We start from the raw sequence: 18703 nt of genomic DNA on the forward strand, positions 1-18703 counted from the left end.
TGAATAAATTTTTCCTAAAAAACCTCCCCTTGTGCAACTTGAGTCCATTTCTTTTTGTTCTGTCACTTGTTAGTTGGGAGAAGAGATTGATCCCTACCTGTTCACACAGTTGTAGAGAGTGAGAAGGTCCCCACGAGCCTCCTTTTCTCCAGACTAAACACTCCCAGCTCCCTCAGCTGCTCCTCATAAGACTTGTGCTCCAGATACTTCCCCAGCTCTGTTGCCCTTCTCTGGACACGCTCCAGCACATCATCACTGTCTTTCTTGTAGTGAGGGGCCCAAAGTGAGCACAGGATTTGAGGTGCAGCCTCACCAGTGCTAAGTACAGGGGGACGATCACTGCCCTGGTCCAGCTGGCCACAGTACTGTTGACACAGACCAGGATGCCATTGGCCTTTTTGGTCACCTGGGAACACTGCTGGATTGTGTTCACCTACAGTTGACCAGAACCCCCCAAGTCCTTTTTCTACAGGAAGCTTTCCAGCCACTCTTCTCCCAACCTGTAGTACTGCCTGGGTTTGTTGTGATCCAAGTGCAGGACTTTGCACTTTGCTTTACTGAACTTCATACAATTGGCCTCAGCCCATCAATCCAGCCTCTCCAGATCTCTCTGCAGAGCCTTACTACCCTGAATACATAGGTGGAACTGCTACTGACTTCCAGGCAAACTGCAAATGAAAACAGAATTGGATCTGGATATCATACATCTCACAGAACCTGGTATTATACCTACTGCCTTTTTCCTTAATACCTTGAAAAGAAATCTGTTTAACCATAATAGACCATATGTTTTAGTGGCATTTTCATTGGTACTTCTAGATTGCAAGTCCTATTATTCATTCAGTATGTACATACTGTATAATGTCATTTGCACTTAAAGGGCTATGGGAACTTAAGATTCTCTCTTTATCACATAAATGGCTATAAACAGCCATCTTAGCTAATGGGTTCTCCAAAGATTTACTCCTGGAAAGTTCTGAATGTCTCCTTTGAAATGCTTGGGGGTCCTCCCTTTGACCCTGTTGGTATCACTCATATGCCACTCTAAATTAGCATGGGAATCCTGCCCTAGGACTGGGCAGCTTATTCATCAGGGAGGTGTTGCACAGGCATTTCAAAAGAAATGGATATGAAAAGCTTCTTTAAAGGCTGACAAAAATTAGTCTTCCCTGCAGAATACTTATTTCTCTGCTGTTTGGAATATTTTTCTTCTCAGTTGTGAACAGTCATGCAAATTGTATTTGTTTGCTTTGTTTGTTTGTTTTGGGTTCACTAAGGAAGCAGGGAATAATAAATGGGAATATGCGTGTAAACCATAGAACTGAGAATTTGTTACATATCACAGGAAGAATATTAATTATAGGTCTAAATATCCTGTGTTTGCAGGGGGTTGAAAACTAGAGCTTCAATTGTCCGTGCAAACTGACTGTTTCTATCCAAAAACAGACCAGTTCTATCATCTCTTCTTGGGATTTGAGCCTTGCCAAACCCCAAAGGTGCTCAGCTATGTTGGTGACTCTTGGAGCTTGTGGCTACATCTCCATGGGTCAGTGACACTGCACGAAGTTTTCTGGGTAGGCATCTGCCTTTTTTGCATCAAGAGTCACCATCTTATGTGAAGTCAAAGGAATAAAGATGTGCTTGATGTGTTTAGCATTAATTATGGATTCAGCTGCATCCTGTCAGTCATTCTCATAGTACCTCTTCGTCTAAATCACATAGGCCCATCTCTTCTCTCCTACCTTGGATGCGTCCCTGTGTTCCCTTCGTGTCTGAGCATCTCAGGGTAGTAATTTGCTTTCACAAGATCTTTGTGAAGAAGTTGGTAGGAGCTGTTATCCCTATTTTAAAAATAAGGGTGGGAAGCAGAGAGGTGGAGGAGACAGCTGCATTGTGCAGGGATACTCAGCATGTCAGCTCTGGAACAAGTGCCGCACTCAGGGTAATTAACCCAATTAACCCATAATAAAGCTAATAGTTCAAGCATGATATCACATCTTTGTATTTTATTATGCCATGCAACTGGTCAGCTCTTGAAACAGCCTTGGGACTTGGTAACAAAGCAGTGAGTGACAGATCAAAACAGTACTCTTTTGTGGAAAGGGAAGGGACATTTTAAAAAATATTCACCATCACAGATATAACTTCAGGAGAGAGTTTTCATTCATCGATTTGGCATCCAGAGCCACCCCTATGCTAGATTATTTACCTTCAGTTTGTGTGCTGGACTCTAGCTGTAGAGCACAGGGACAACCACAGTGAGTAGGAACCGTGAGATCTGCAATCTGCTCTGCCATCGCTGTCTTTGCTCAGAGCTGCGTTTCAGGGGCAGCTTCATTTAGAGGCTACACATTCTGTATTCCTCTGAATTTTTTATAGTGTATGGTGGAAATATCTAAAATAGGATACTGTATAATTAAAGAAAAAGCAAAACCACGAAAATGTTGAAGCTATTCCTCCCACAAGTATATGCTATGTATATGTATTTTTACACAGACACCTCAGTATCTCCTTTTTCATGCCTCTGGTATCAGCTCCTGAGCTCACCCCAGTTGTACTGATCTCTGCTGCACAAATAACTTTTTGTCCCTGTCTCCAGTTAACCTAAACTTGTTAGTCTTCACCTATTCTTTTTGCTGTGCCACCTGCCTTTCAGTCTAAATGCTGTTACTTTCTTCGCTGCCACCAGTCTCAGATTTCCTGAGTGAAAACTGGGTTTTGAATTATTTTGGGAACTGAGAGATGGGTAAGGGAGTGCTCTTCCATGTTTTGGTGCTCTCTTTTCACCCACATTATAGCTCTCACATTTTCTTCTTCCCTGCCATGTCCTAACTTCTGAGGTACTTAGGGATATTTCTATTTTGATAAACATTTACTATTTTTAAACTACTTATCCTTGGAGAATATGTAATCAGAGGAGTGAAGGAAAGTGTTTTTGTACACTGGATAGCCACCTAGAAATAAGTAAACGTCATGACAGTAGCATAATGGCAATATGGGATTGAAGAACAAGGAGTAAACCTTAGGAATCATCTGCTGTTACAGGAAACACTGTCATGTAAAACCTCATTTAAGAATTTGGAAATGGTTTGCTGCCAGACACTTCCAGCTTCTGCTGTCATCCTGTGTTTGTCTCTGCTACTGCATGAATGTGATAAAGCACAAATCACACTATTTAAAGATTGGTTGCAGTAAAAGAGCCAAGTGAATAACTCACCTAAGAATTTGTGGTCTACCTAGATTTGTCTTGCTACTTTAAAACAGAACTGTATGTGCTGATCTATTGCATCTCTGCACAGTGGAGCCTTTGATTCTAGGCTTAGGCCAGGTCTGCCTGCTGAAAAGCCAATTGATGTCACATTTGGTGTTAGCAGACTCAGTCACTTTAAATGAGTCATAAAACTTTAGACTGGCCCCAGAAAAAAAGAACAGAAGTCCCAAAGGAACTCTGTAGCTCTGCAGATGGTAGAAGTCCATGGTTGATGGTTAGAGATAAAGTGTGGTAAGATGTCAAGTACCCAGTGATATTTCCCTTGGAATATCTTTCTTGCTTCCAGCTATTAGGAGTCGTGGCTTCTTAAATTTGAGAGTACAGATGTGTCGTGGTTGTGCTTTGGGTCAATTTGTTTTCCACCCCTCACACAATTATTACTAGTTGAGAGAAGGTTTTTTGTAGACAAAAGAGAGACAGGATTTGGGGGAAATAGTATAAACATTTATTACTAGTGAAATAAAAACTACTAATAAATTAAAAACTAAAGAACTATATCTACAATAATTTCTACTTAAGTTGAAGTGTTATATATTTACAGAAAATGCTTCTTTCCTTTTTATACTAGTCCAAGGAGAAGAAGTAGTTTTATTCTCTATTTTCAGAGTTCTAGCTCTCTTTCTCTAGTAATAGATCTTCAGTAGCAGCAGTATTCTCGTTGCAGCTGGAACTTTTTCTCTCTCTTTCTCGCTCTGTGTTGACTTCCAGGGCTGGGCTTACCCCCCTCCTGGGCTAAGACCGAAGGCTGGAGGTTACTCAGGTCCTGAAGGGTTTTCTTTCCATAGGCTTGCAAGGGGACACTTGCTTACTATGGATCTTCTTCCACAGGGTTACAGGGGATAATGGCTTAAGAGTTCACCCTTGTTTCTCTGTGGAGGTCCCTCCCCATGGGAGAACAGTCCTTGATAGACTTCTCGGCATGGGTCTAGTACAGATTCACACACGCACGGATCGCAACATCTCACATGGGCCGTCTCGCTCCAGCATGAGATTTCTCAGGGTTACAAAATTTTCAACAACAGTATGGATCTACACACACACACGGATCTCAGTATCCCACCTGAGTCGTCACTGCTCCAGTACAGGTTTCCCTCAGGGTTATAAATCTCCACCAGGACTCTGCCTCACTTCAGTCCTTCTCATGAAGTCTCGGTTCTCTTTGGTACATCCACAGACTCTTCTATCAGCCGCATGGGGGGTCTTCTTACTCCAACAAACTTTTACAAGTAGCAGGAATTACTTTTCAGTCTTTTTCCTGCTGAGGAGAGAGAGCGAAAAGGCAGGGGGGAAACAAGCCCCCCCCCTTTCGCACTTTTCTTGCTGAAGCTTCAGCTGCCAGCTTCGACCTTGGAAGCTCCGTTATCTTTTGGCTGGAATTCTTCTACAGCGGTTTCTGTTTAAGCAGTTCGTCTTTTAAACTTTTTTTTTCTCTTCACTCTCTTACAAGAGAGAAGGGAGGACTTCAGTGCTGCACCTGCTCCCCCCACCCTGGCCCAAGCCGGGGGAGCAGGGAGTCTGGCCCTGCTCGGGCCCGCTATTCCTCTCCCCTACATGGCTGCTGCTACTAATTCTAACTGCGCCAACAACCTTCTTTTCCGTTTTCTTGAAGATGTAATTAGCAAAGGCGTTCCTGGACTTTTGATTGGCCTTTTTGTCCAGAAATTACCTGGACAAAACCATCCTCAGCCCCAGGGATGGGCTGGTGGGCAAAACCACGACAAGATGGGCATACTTCTGTTAGATGACTAGAACCCCTTAAAATATGATTTAGAAATGTGGAACAAAATTCTGCTATCAGAGAACTAAATCTAGATTTGCACCAGTGGAACAGGGCAGGGTTTGGTTTCTCATTCTCTTCCTTGCTAGTAAAAGCAATTAAACCTTGAAAGTTCAAACCCTCTCCTGTATTTTTTAAATAAAGAACTGGTTTGATAATAACATCTTGGCACTGAGTTTATCAGTTCTTAACTATAGGAAAGTTATTTATCAGGTATATGCTTATCAGTTTTCTAATATAGTATATATTCTATTTTAGTACTATCTGTTCAGCTTTGCATTTGCTCACCCCCTCTGTGCATGAAGAATGCCTTTAAAGATTTAAGGAGCAGTTTGAATAATGATTTTTTTCAGCTATCCTTCATTAAATTCAAATTGCCACTAACTTTCTGTGACATCAATTCTATGGAAACTCAGCATCTGCTACAATAAAAAATGGCTTTGAGCAGATCTTTCCATTTTTCTCCTTTATTTTCTATTGCTTTTTGAGTATTTTTGTTACATTGTGGCTGATATGAGGTTTTGAAGCTCTTGTAAAGTTATTCCCAGTATTTCTGTTTCAATTAATAGTAGGTCTTTAGATAAGACCTCCTTTTGTTTCAGCAAAATCAGTGACAAAATTGATTTTGAAATGAAAGTAGAAAGATGTCCTTGGTTTATCACCTCTGAAAATGAAAAAATTTGAATTCATAACATTCACAGCAGTAGTTTACCATATTGCATGTTTATTAGGTTCTTAGATGTGCTTAACTGCAGTTAAACAGTAAACTCCAAGAAAACAGAGCTTATTAAATGGTCTATTTAATATACCAGGCTTGACATCTTTATTCATACACATCTGATTATGTTACCACCTCCAAATGGACCTGAAGGTTGGGTATTTTTTTTTTATTTTTACTTTGTTTAGTAGTGATAATCTACAGAATCAGGGTGGCTTTGTAGGAGAGTGAGTTGGTTTGTGTTCTGGTTCATAGGTAATTAACAGAATTATCAGCTAATTTCTGAGTCCTTATTAGTGTGAATTTACATGAAATGCACAACATCATGGTTGATCTGAGGCAGAATGAGATTGGGATAAAGGATCTAGGAATTACTCCAAATGAAATTCTGGGTTCTGGCTTGCTCTCAACATACCCTAGGAAAAATCATTCTGTCTGTCCCTTGGCTTACAGAAAGCTAGATATACAAATACTTGCTGATTTCTGTGAGATCTATTATTGCTTACTGTACAGCGTAACAGGGTGATATGATTTTAACTTACACATTTAATTTTCCAGGGTCAGCATTAAAACCTTCTTATCTTGAAACTGGGAATGAAAGAAAAAGTTATTGAAAACCACATTTTTTATTGCATTAAAAAGCACTAAATGTTTCAATTATTTTTTTGGGTGGGGAGCAAGACAGGATGTAGGAAAAAGGCTTGTTATTTTGGGGCTTCGGTTTTTGGGTGCAAACCCAAAACATGCATAATAACATACTTTATAATTGAATTTTAGAAAAGAGCTTAAGGAGTCTATGCATCCTAGATACAGGTTGAAACTATCAATATTCAAGGTGGTCTCTTCTCCCAGGCAATCAGCAGTAGGACAAGAGGGCACGGGCTTAAGCTCTGCCAGGGGAGGTTTAGGTTGGATATTAGAAAGAAGTTCTTTACAGAGAGAGTGATCGGGCATTAGAATGGCCTGCCCAGAGAGGTGGTGGATTCACCATCCCTGGGGTTTTTAAGATGAGGCTGGATGTGGCACTGAGTGCCATGATCCAGTAATCATAGTAGGGTTGGATCAAGGATTGGACTCGATGATCTCGGAGGTCTCTTCCAACCCAGTTAATTCTATGATTCTATGATTCTAACTTCTTTGCCTCAAATTAACATGGCTCAAAGGCATAGGAAAGTAAAATCTAGTTGTTTTCTTTAACAGGTGTTCCATAACCTTTTGTTCAGCCTTTTATTAAATTGCTTACTACTTCAATCTTTATATCTTTGCTCTTAACTTCCTTTTTCTGTTTATTTTGACTAAAGATACTGTCACACCTGCAACTCAGCTTATCTGACTTTCTGAACAGGAGCCAGGAGACCCTAAATCAAAGTGTCATGAAATTGAAAAGGCTGGTGAATACCAACAGCTACTTGTTCCTGCCTCTGTCCTCTGTGCAGTATAAGCCATTATGAGACACCCACTCAAACTGCCAGTCTAGCAAACATGGAGGCATCATGGGACTGTGAAGTCCTGCATCCACACAAGCCATTTAGTGACTGAAATGTGTGTTGGATAAAGTTTAAGTTTCCAAGTCCAAGTAGGCAGTTCATAAAGCCCATGTCTATTCCCATCCCTCCCTTCCTCCCTATTTAGATGTCTCGAAGATTTCAGGCATCAGACTTGCTAGAAGTACAGTTCCCATCCTTTGTGCTGAAGCTTCCTTCATCTTTCCACATACAACTGGCCACACTTTGCAGGGAGGATGGAGACTTCCTCTTTCTGAACCTTATTTGTTGCTGCTGGCCCTAGAACTCTCCTGGGAGGTGGAATTGTGGATTTGACCTCCAGAGTGAAGCATGTGCTGAACTCTGACTTTCCATTCACAAGAATGCAATTATATTTAGAGCATCTCTTCTTCTATCCACCTTCTGAGAGAAAAGAATGAAATAATCTTCTCTCCCCAGAGGGGCAATTTAGGCATGTAAGTAGGGTTGAGAGCTTTTGGTGATGTATTGTGATTTCCTTTTGGTGCACTGGTCAGGCAGACACCTCCAGTAGGATACAGGGAATTTGAAAAATATCCTTTTATCTCCCATCTTACTGGCATTTCCCCCTTCTTCCAGCCAACATGCTGCTTTCCCCAACTTTTATAATTAGCAATTCTCATGAAGTGCATTGCAGGAACCAGTACTTAAGGTCCAGATCAAGCAGCTCTTAGTGTCACCACACTTTATGGATCTGCAGCCAATTCCATTGTTCTCTTCCTGAGCTGTGCCAGAAATGTTGATGGCAATATGGAGTGTCACCACCTTACAGGCACCAAAACCCCACTGCCTGTAGAATGTATTTGATATACTAAATGTAATAAAATGGTAGGTGGAGGTACTGCTCATGGGCTCAAGTTGCCCTTTTTTTCTGAATTTTCTTTTAAGATACATTACATACAAAAAAAGAGTGTGAACTCCACTGCAATGACAAACTGGATGAATAGCAAGAAACTGAGTTGGGACAGAGCCTTGTTAGTCCATTACAAAGCTGTAGGACCTTTGCCTAAGCTTTTGCAGATGGAAATTTCTATGCTAGTTTATGGAAAAACAGAGTCAGGAACTACATTAATTAAATTGCATTGCTCAGTAAAATCGGCAGAAAGTTAGGAGAGGTAGGTAATTTAAAATAATTTGGGAGGCTCAGCAAACCCTTAACATGAAATTTAACTGAACTGTAGCTCAGTTACTTTCTACTTTCTAAGTATAGTAATATACATTGGCAAAAATAGTCTATTTTATACTGACTGATCATCTTCACTTGACAGATTGGCTGTGAGAAAAGATTTAGGTGTCACTGTGAGTAGCTCATGAATTAGATTTCAATTCCTTATAAAATAATTGAATAAATAGCTGGAGATGAAATCAGTAAAATGTAGAGGGTAATAGAAGTTTGAGTAAACAAACAGCATGATTTTTATAGAGAACAAATCATACAAGACACACTTAATTGCTTGTTTTGATAGAATTGCTAAATTATTAGCTGCTGCTTATATTTTTTAGAGATAGACTTTCAAAACATCAAAGCAGTTAGGTGCCCAACTCCTGCTGATTTTAAGAGTATGCTACATTATCTCCTGAAGTTTTAAAGAAAAGTTCATGCTAATTGGCTTGGGGTTTAGTCTTGCTATGTGACTTCATAGACCCCCAGGAGTGACTGTTCCCAGATGGATACATACCAAGTTGCAGAAGGATGCTGGCACTGCTTCCAGCACCAATATTACATTCAGACTTGCTTTATATTTTCATTAATGACTGAGAAATTAGGCTCAGAGCAGCATGCCAATGAAATGTAAAGGCAAAAAATTCAGGAAGCTGAGAATTAATATGATAATATTGTCCTATAGAACAAAGCACCTAATCAATCCCTCTGAGAGATAAAACCTAAAGTAGAAATTTTCATGAGGACAAAGATCTTAAATAGTTTTCATGGGAAATTCCACATACCTCCTGAAAAAAAGAGATTGGACAACTCTTGACAAACAGTGGTGCTTTGAAACTATTGATTATGCCGAGTCTTCTGAATTCTTTCAAATCAGCCAGTTGCTCTGTGGACTGAAGGAAATTTAGGGGCTACTAATGCAAATAGATATAAGACAGACTGTTGTAGCACTCACATCTAATAACACAGCCTCCTAAAACATATCTTTTGTAATGGGAGATTGAAGACAAGCCAGAAATTTGGACAAATAAATGCAAACCAATTAGATCACTTCACCTGTCAGAACTCCTTGTAACTAAATATGGACACTTTTTCAGCCACTGTAATTGGAAGCTCTCCAGAGGTGACATATATTATATGTGTTCTACTGGAGAAAAGTTGAATTATAGATATTTTTAAGAGGAATCTGAAAGAAAAGGAGATAGCATAGCTAAAAAAAAATGACAGGAAGCAAATTTGGCTGAAGTTAACAGTATCTGATTCAAAACAGATGTCCTCAGACAGCCACTGGTCAAGACTGGGAAAGAGATGAAAATAGGAAGGAGATGATTCTGGGATGTTCTGTGGGGAAGCAGAAAATGTGTTTAAGAGAGCCATAGGGTTGAACTGGGACCAATCAATCAGATATACTTACAGTGGCAACATAGGGAATGGGGTGGAGAAAATAAGAAACCCTTGAATGATGAGGGTAGGAGGCAAATCACTGCTGAACGGGTGACTAGGGAAAGAGCTTGTGTGTATGTGCATCACGAGTTGTGTTTTACTGCTTGACAACCACCCAGGAGTTACATGAGAAAAAGAGAGATGCTTGTAAGAACAAACTCAGCAGCTCTCTAGGAACTAATTAAAAAAAGCAGCACAACTCTCCTCACCGTCCCTTCCTCCCCATCCCCATTTCCTTTAACCCCTTGCTGGACCCCCCCCCCCCCCCCCCCCCCCCCCCTTAATATTTAGGCTGTATCTTCTGTAGGGTCTTACTTTTAGTAGAATTAAAATGGATGAAATCATGAACTTAATGAAGTCAGTGTAAATTGAGATCAGTAGGAACATGAATGATGCCACAAAGAAGGCAAAGGAGCATGAAAACACCTTTAAGACGGAACTTCAGACATTGAGTTAGATTTCTTATTTTCCATGCTTCTAGTCAAGGTAAAATTAAAGACCCTATGGAAGGGGAGGAAAACATAAAGTTTTAGCTTTAAATGAGTAAAAATAATCTTCTCTATCAGTATCATCTGCTTAATGAGCTGAGTTTTGAAGATGATGTTTATGAACTGCCAATCATTGATGTAAATCTAAGTCAAAGTTGTCCAGAAAAATATGTATTAGCTTGAAAAGTAACCTGAAAGGAAAAATTATACGTAAATATTTTGTGTAACAAAAAAAAAACCTCAAAAAACCCCCTCAAAACCCCAGGACATAAACAAAGGTTTCTTAAAAATTAAAAATTAAATGTATGTGGAACTATTTTTGAATAATCATTATTCATTTAAAACCCATTATTGTATACCTGTTGTTAGGATTGTATTAATTGATATTTAATTTCACTAAATAGGACAGAATGCCTTTCAGTCGTCTGATTGTGTCTGAGACATCCTTGCAGAAGGGCTTGGGGGAGATAGTATGTAGCTCTCTTCAAGAGATATTGCTTGAGTTAGGGTACCTTAAAACATGGAAAGGACAAAAGATACACATGATTAAGCAGGTGAATCCCACCCTTTATTGACAAGAATTAGTACAGAATTACCCAGCAACCCAAGATCCTTGTGTGGCTTTACATGGTTGATTTTCATTTTCGTTCCTGTGGATAACTCAATATCCCCATCAAACATTGTCAGCTCTCTGTTATCCTTTTTTCCACGTGGTTTATGACTATTTGAGTTACATAGGTGCCAATAAAGCTTCTGAGCAGACTTCGCTGAAATCATTCTTCTACAGTGAAAAAGTACCTTTTATTTCTAGCCTGTATTTTCAATTCTTGTCAAGCTGTTAATTCATTGAAGGATCTGTCCTCTTATCTCCTGGGAACATAATTTCCTTGAGGGACTTTGGTAAAGGATCATTTTCACTTCTTTGGAAACTGAACCAGAATAACCAAGCTCATCTGTGTGCTTGTTGTCTCATCTCAGGAAGAGACTTCAAAAGCTTGTGAACAATGTCTGTGATATATTAAATCCACCTTGATTTTTCCCTGTTTTGTCACTTCTTTGTACTCCATCTACTAATTTATTTCTTTGTACAGTTTCCATCATTTTATTTTCCAGAACAGAACACAGATTATATACTCTGTAGCTCCTTAGACCTGTCCGAAACCTTTTTAGAAGTTGATGAGATGGCATCAGTTTGCCCATTTGCAGTCAAAGGATCAGTTAAGGGATGGGTAGACCATGGTAATTAATATTTTACTTATATTTTTTTACTTATATATTTACTTACTCATATTTGATTTTCTTCAAAACTTTTGGCCTGCCTGACTTTTTACTAAGCATTTTATATTTACTGCCATCACTTCAATGTAGGATAGTCCTTTTAACTATCTTATGTTAATATGCAACAGGTACTGAAGAGTTTTGGAAAAGACATTAATCCTCATCACAGACAATAGTTATTAGATACTTATGTGATTACAATTGGTTGATTTTTTTTTTAATAATGAAAAGTTGAATAGTGTTTAATTGTCTTATGAAAGCAATAAAGACCAATATGAAAAAGCAAACCCCACAATCTCCCCCCACAAACAGCAACAACGACAAAAAAACCCCAACCAGACACAAAACTGAAGTTAGAAAAATCTTTGGAGCATATATACAAAAAGAAGTAGTGAACACCCTCCAAATACAATTAAATGCTATATAAGATCAAAGAAAAGAGCATAAAGTTATGACAGAAAATGGCATTTGTAGTATGCATGCTCATGTCCAAACTCTGCTGTTTGGTGTGAAGTATGTTCAGCCTACCAGTCTACCACGATGAAAGCACAGCTAAGTTGCAGTGTTGCTTTTTGATGAGTTCTCAGCTATTCTGGAAAAACTTTTATTTTCCATTCCTTTTCATGATTGTACCTTTTATTGGAAAACACCTTGAAGCATGAGAGCTACAATTTGCACATCCAGACATTCACTGAGTTGCTCTTACACTCTTGGGGTCCTGAAAACCCCTTCAACCTCTCCACTATGATATATACAAATTATACTCATCTTTTACGAGAGCATATTTTTTGTCTATTCAGGTGCTGGCTGCTTTGTGCAAAATGCACGTATATGTTATGCCAGTATGTGCTAAAGTTATAACATTGTTATAACTTTATAAACAACCTCTTTAAAGCAGTTACTTCTACAAAGAGGGTTAAAATAAATTAATTTTAAGCCCTGCCTGTTTGGAAGTGCTGCAGCAGTGATCAGTGAGGCCTGAACACTTGTGTGATACCACTCATTGATCCCATTGCTCCTACACATGCAGATTTGGTCTAGGCCCTCTGGAAAGGCAACTTCAGCTATTACATTCCTGCCTCTTATGTTTGTGCAGATTATATACCAAATTTTAATTGAAAAATTATTCTTTTTACCTAGGTGGTCCCACGCCTTAAGTTCACTAGGTGTGAACTCCATTGTTACCCTGTACTTGGGCTGACCTAATAAAAAGGGAGATAGGGATTCTTTAAAGGTCTCTTGCTAACTGTTTTAAAGATGCTTCACATCAGTGCAGGAGGAATTCTCTGGTTTCCTAAGGTGAAAACCATGCAGAAGCAAGAAATGAGAAAAGACAACAAGATTATAGATTCCTTAAGGTTGGAAAAGACTTCCAAGATCATTACGTTCAACCTTTGGCCAAATACCACCATGGCCGCTAAACCATATCATGAAGTGCCCCGTCTACTCATTTTTCGGACGCTTGCAGGATAGAGAAAATTTAATAGGGAGTAAGAAAACAGAAAGATCACAAGTATATGAGTGTAATCCTGGTACTGTTACTTGATTCTTACTGCATCTACAGCTTAAAAAGTAATAGTTTAATGGCTATGTAAAGACTGCATTTTACCTTGGATTTTATTGTGCTAGCCTCCCATTGACATTTCCACTTCGGAATATATTGCTTCATAACTTGATCTGGGAAAGGTCATTAAAAATAGTTGTGGCCATTTTTTGTAGAGTTGTTCAATCCTTTAATGAAAAGGATGTACCTGTTTACAGGCCCATTAATGTTAAACATGCCCATTGCAGGACATTCTGCAAATGTCTTGTATATGGACGACTGAGCTGCTGAAGTGATTTGGCTTCCCTGAAGTCATTTTCAGATGATGGTATTTTCTGTAAATAATACAGAGATACAAGAAGATGATTACAACTCTGCAGATACTGGTATTGTAACTATAGATTGGCTCTAAATTGAATGTCAACATGAAATGTTGCTGTTTACAGATGTGAAATGCTGGTGCATTAGTAAAGGTTTGGAGTGTTTTTAAATATGAAGACTCATTATACAGAAGTAAATCTCTCTATGTGGACTTATTCACAATCAAAAATCATAGCAATATCACTCAAATTTGGATAGAGTGAAGTGGAGATCAAATACAGGACCTATGCTAGAGTGAGACTGGGAAAAAGTGTGCTTTTATTAACAAGGAAACTTTTTCTGGCCCATTTAGTTGCAGAGTACTCCTTATTGATGGCAAATAAAAGAACAAGAAATGGAAGCATCAATGCCGAAGTCACTGAGAGAAGTCCTGCAATAAATTCTATTGCCACTCAAAAGCTTGTTAGATAAAATTGCAAAAATGAGATGTGACCAGAAACTATGAACTTCTGGCTTGTATATGGAAGGATAGACTGAATGTTTCTAGAATTGATTGCGTACTTCATCAATACTGTTACTAATGTTGAAAACTTAGGTAAGACTCATATTTCAGATTTATCTAATGGTTGGTCTTGTACAACTCCTTTCGGAATCCATTCCTGGTTCTAATATTCATCATGGGCCCAGCAATTCTCCCCAGTTACTTAGCCAGCATTTCTCCTTGCCTCGTTCCTGAACCCCTGCTTATATCCTTTTCATTGCCATGCATTCCATACCAGGTAGCTGATAATTGCATCTGTTAAAGCTTATTTAAATTCCGTATAGAGATAAATCTGCATGAGTATGTGAATGTGGGATTCTCCCTGTTGTTGTTGTTAATTTTTTGGGGGTATATGTTTTGTGTGTTCCTGGTTGGCAATAAACTTAGGAAGGAGGTGGTTTTATTAGTGACAGAATGGTTTATATCTGTTAGTTACCTCATGCTTTTCTATGAGAGAGTGCTTTAGAAATAATTATATTTTTCTTAATCTATTTATTTGTTTCTTGTGAATTTCTCCAGAGACTAATTACATTGACTATTTAGTTTATTTGTGCTGTATTTTTTAATTCTTGTAAAATTGGTAATGTCTTTTTGGAATGCTGGCTGATTCAGTCTAACCTTCTGCCTGTGTGAAGAAGTGTTTCACTTTTTAGTGGCAGTCCAAAAAAGTGTGTGCTGTGAGTGCTCAGTCCAAATTGTGTATTCTTTTTTATATCAGCACTTCACATTGTTGTAAAATAATCTGAAGAGTTTCTCAGGAAGGTGAGATCATTGCTTATACTATATTGAGAAAAAAAACATTATTGCAGCACATTTGAGCCTTAGTGGTCAGATTCTATCCATTTTATAGAGAAGAACATGACACTACACAGAGAAGGACATGATATGGGGGTCAGCATAACTAAACCACTAATTAGGTAATCCTTTGTGTAGGTTACATATGGAAATGTACCAGAATCTCTTTAACTGTTTTACTCAGTTTTCTAAGAAATGCTAAACCCTGGAACACAGGAGAGTATGCTGCCATGGACACATAACCAACACTAATCTATAGATCTTGAGGAGGTGGCAAGGAGAAGTCTAAGAGCTATATAACATAGCAAAAAAAGATCTTTTTGTTATTAACAGAATTTTTTGATCCACATTTCCTGGAATGGCAGTAATACCCTTTACATATTCCATGCGGGGTACTCAGGAGACAATATAAATACTTATTGTAAACCCCTTGACACACCATATAGGACAAGGTCAATTTAAGTGAAACCTGTACATGTTGGTAGAGGCAGGATTAGACCTATTGGCTCCTGGGTCTCATTTCCATGCTTAAATACTGGAAACCACTCTTCCTAAAGGATATTAGACTGCTGAACCCTTATGGAGTCCTTTCCAAGCTTCCCTAATCTCTCTGTGGGTGAAGTAGTTTCAGGAGTTCTGCTCATTTTCATGAAAGTAAAGTAATTGAAGTTTTCAAACTGTAGATTAGCCATTTAATGTAGCATGACCCTTGAAGAGAAAGACAACTACACATTCTGTCCTACTCTTCCATAACTGATTAGAGAGTCACTCTGGGTTTCAAAACCTCTCCAGGGATCACAGAACATAAAGTTCTGTTGAGGAAACGAGAGCTCACCTATCACTACCCAGGAAACAGGAAATGAAAGCTAAAAGTCTGTTTGGGACTGGGAATAAAATAAAACTTTCCTCACCCTCTTTACCTGTTCTCTCAAAGACTGTCCAAACAGTTTTATGGAATACTAAACCAGCTGTAGTTAACCATATTAATTTCAATTTCCTGCATAGTCATTACTGCTCTGTGTAAAAATGTTGCTTCTCTTTATTAGTCTGGGAAGTGCTCTCTGGTCTGATCTAGTCTTCCAGAGAAGATAACAGAACATTCTCCTAGCCATACGAGGTGGAAAAAGTATTTGACAAAAGACACAGTGGTGTTCTTCTCAATAGGAGGCAGGCAGTGCATGTCCCCTATTTTTCCCCCAGGAAGATACCGTTAGTTTCAGTAAGTTGCTCTACCTTACCTAAGAAGCATATGTTCTCACTCAAAGGTGGGGTTGGAAATTCAGGGTATTCGTGTCTCAGATCTTTGTTAATAACTACACATTTCTCTGCATTTCCGATCATAGTTGTTATAAAACAAGGGGGTTGAAAAAGTTCTTAGATACAGTGTCTTATGCCTGTTCCGTTCCGGTTAGCCCAGAAGTGCTTGAACTACCCTGTAGCCATGTAGAAAGTTACCAAGTTAGTAACGCAAGTTACCATCCAAGCCCCAAACACATAATCTTGAGTTCCCTTCACTACAGCGCTCCCCATTAGCTCTCAGAGATGTTTTCAATGAGTTTTTTGAAAAAGCTGCTGAGCTTGCTTCTAGGTGTCTTAAAAAGGGAAAAAGAAGGGGCAGTCAAGGTGGGTGTGCAGAAAGGAACTATTTAGGCACTAGTTCCAGGAGAGGAGATGCCAGATATGAGTCTCAGTCTAAGCTGGACTTTATAGGACATATTACCCATTCTGGTTTCCTTTTGTTCAGCAAAGGGCTGCTGTGATTCCCAGCCTCAGATGCTTCACCTGTTCTGATCACAGTTTGTGGATTAAGTGTCTGGTTCTGGGAAATCTGTGATCTGAGAGTGTGGATATGATAATCCTGAGTGTCACCAGTCGCTTTCTTTCTCAGGTACCTGTATGGAACCTCTCCCACTACATGAGCAGACTTAACATAAGACTGGCAAAACCCAAAGCAGCTCAAAATAGTTCTGTGTATCAGTAGATCCATACATTATTTATCCATGCTTGAATTTTAATGAAGAGGAATGCCATTTACTCATTAGTTTAGAAGCCAAAAATATTCACCGCTTACATGTTGACTCTGGGCTGTCTTCTGTTCCAGATATTACATTTTTCTTCCATTTCCCAGACAGAAGATATTAAATGTCAGTGTTTGACAGGCATTATTTTTGTTATTGTACCAGTAAGTAATGCAGATCAGCAGTTACTGTAAGGGTTGACTGTGATCCAGATTAAAGGTTCTTATTCATAGCCCCACTCTGTGATATAGTGAATTGAAGACAGTACTGTAGGCTAACAGACCCTTACCCTACTATTTTGTTTGGTGAGCAGGGAAGACTCAAGCATCTTCTTCCCTGAGAACAGGGTGATGAACATCTGTATGAAAGTGCATCACAGATGGTCATATATAATCTAGTTCTGGATAAAATAAATGGCAATATTTTCTTTGGTTTAAGGTCAGGATGTTACATTCTGGATTCATTTCTTGTTATGGTCATGCAGAGTATAGTTCCTTCAGGCCACATGGGCTACTTCACTCTGCACCAACAAAATGGCTGTGATTTTTAATGGGGCAGTTCATCCGGATTTATTTAGCACAAAAGTTGTATAGATAGAAAAGTATTCTAAGGTGAGGCTGAAAAACTTTTACACAATAAGCTGTCTTTTGTTAATCAGACTTGCATAACTTTTGACAAGCTGAATGTTTCATTTTTAAAAATGGAAAAAATCTGTTGTGGGTAAAATAGGCTTGCCAGAGGTAGAAAAGTCTTCTTCCTTCTAGCTTCAGACCCACTGTGTTGCAAGAAAATATACCTGGGATTTCTTTTAACTTTTCAGTAGAACAGCACAGACTAACGGAGTGACTGTCATTATTTTGTATATACATATATAAGTAGAAAAGTAGACAAAGCAATAGCGAAGTGACCTAGCAAGCACGTAAACCCACTCTGATCACTGCAACCTACAAAGTTTAATTTACTTCTGGAATGAAAATTTAAGGTAGATCTTTATCTAGTTTATTCAGGTAACTGAGAAAATATACTTTGTTTTGGGAATTCTGTTATTAGATTTGTGCAGTTTCTAAGACACTTGTCACCATATTTCATTGAGTTTTCTGTCTAAAATACAGTTAAAAAAGGTTCTTATTGCAAATGATATAATATAAAAGTGTAACAGGTTGGTTCTCAGCACTAAGAGTGAAGGGATGAGTCATTCCCACCCTAGGCTATGATGGAAGTATGAAAAAATTAAATATGGAGATAGGTAGAAAAGAACAAGATGTCATAAAAAGCATAATGAAATAGATGAAGAAGGAGAATGGAAAGGGCAGAAAAAAGACTGGAAATTAGAAAAGAAATGGTAGAAGGAGGCTAGAGGGGCCTGGAACAAGGCATTACTATAAATAGCTGATATCTCTTGGGAAGAAGTATCTGTCATCTTGTTATATCTCTAGAAATTGACACCTCTATCACAGTTACTGTCACAGCAAATGCTCCACTGCAAAAAAATGTTAAAGACATACTGATAAAAATGTTGTTTTCTAAGTACAAGTAAGGATACCAAGGTTCAACTCCCAACTGCTTATAAATCCCAAGTCTTAGTGGTTCTCTCTAACTTCAATCAAAATATTTATTACTTTGGGATGAATTTTGAAGCCTCAAAGTGTCAAAAGCATTGTCCAGAATGAATCCTCACCATAAGCATTGCCAAGGTCTTCCCATTATAAGACCATGGGTTTGGTTGTTTTTTACTCCAGTATTTCCCATGCTGAATTCCTCAAACAAAATTTCAGTGTTAGCCAATGTGCTGGAGAGGAACGTATTGTCTTTCCTGAGAGGAGGT

This window comes from Empidonax traillii, unplaced genomic scaffold, assembly GCF_003031625.1.
Source record: "Empidonax traillii isolate 1590-97213 ecotype Southwest subspecies unplaced genomic scaffold, ASM303162v1 scaffold649:size547179, whole genome shotgun sequence".
In the NCBI taxonomy this organism is placed as follows: domain Eukaryota; kingdom Metazoa; phylum Chordata; class Aves; order Passeriformes; family Tyrannidae; genus Empidonax; species Empidonax traillii.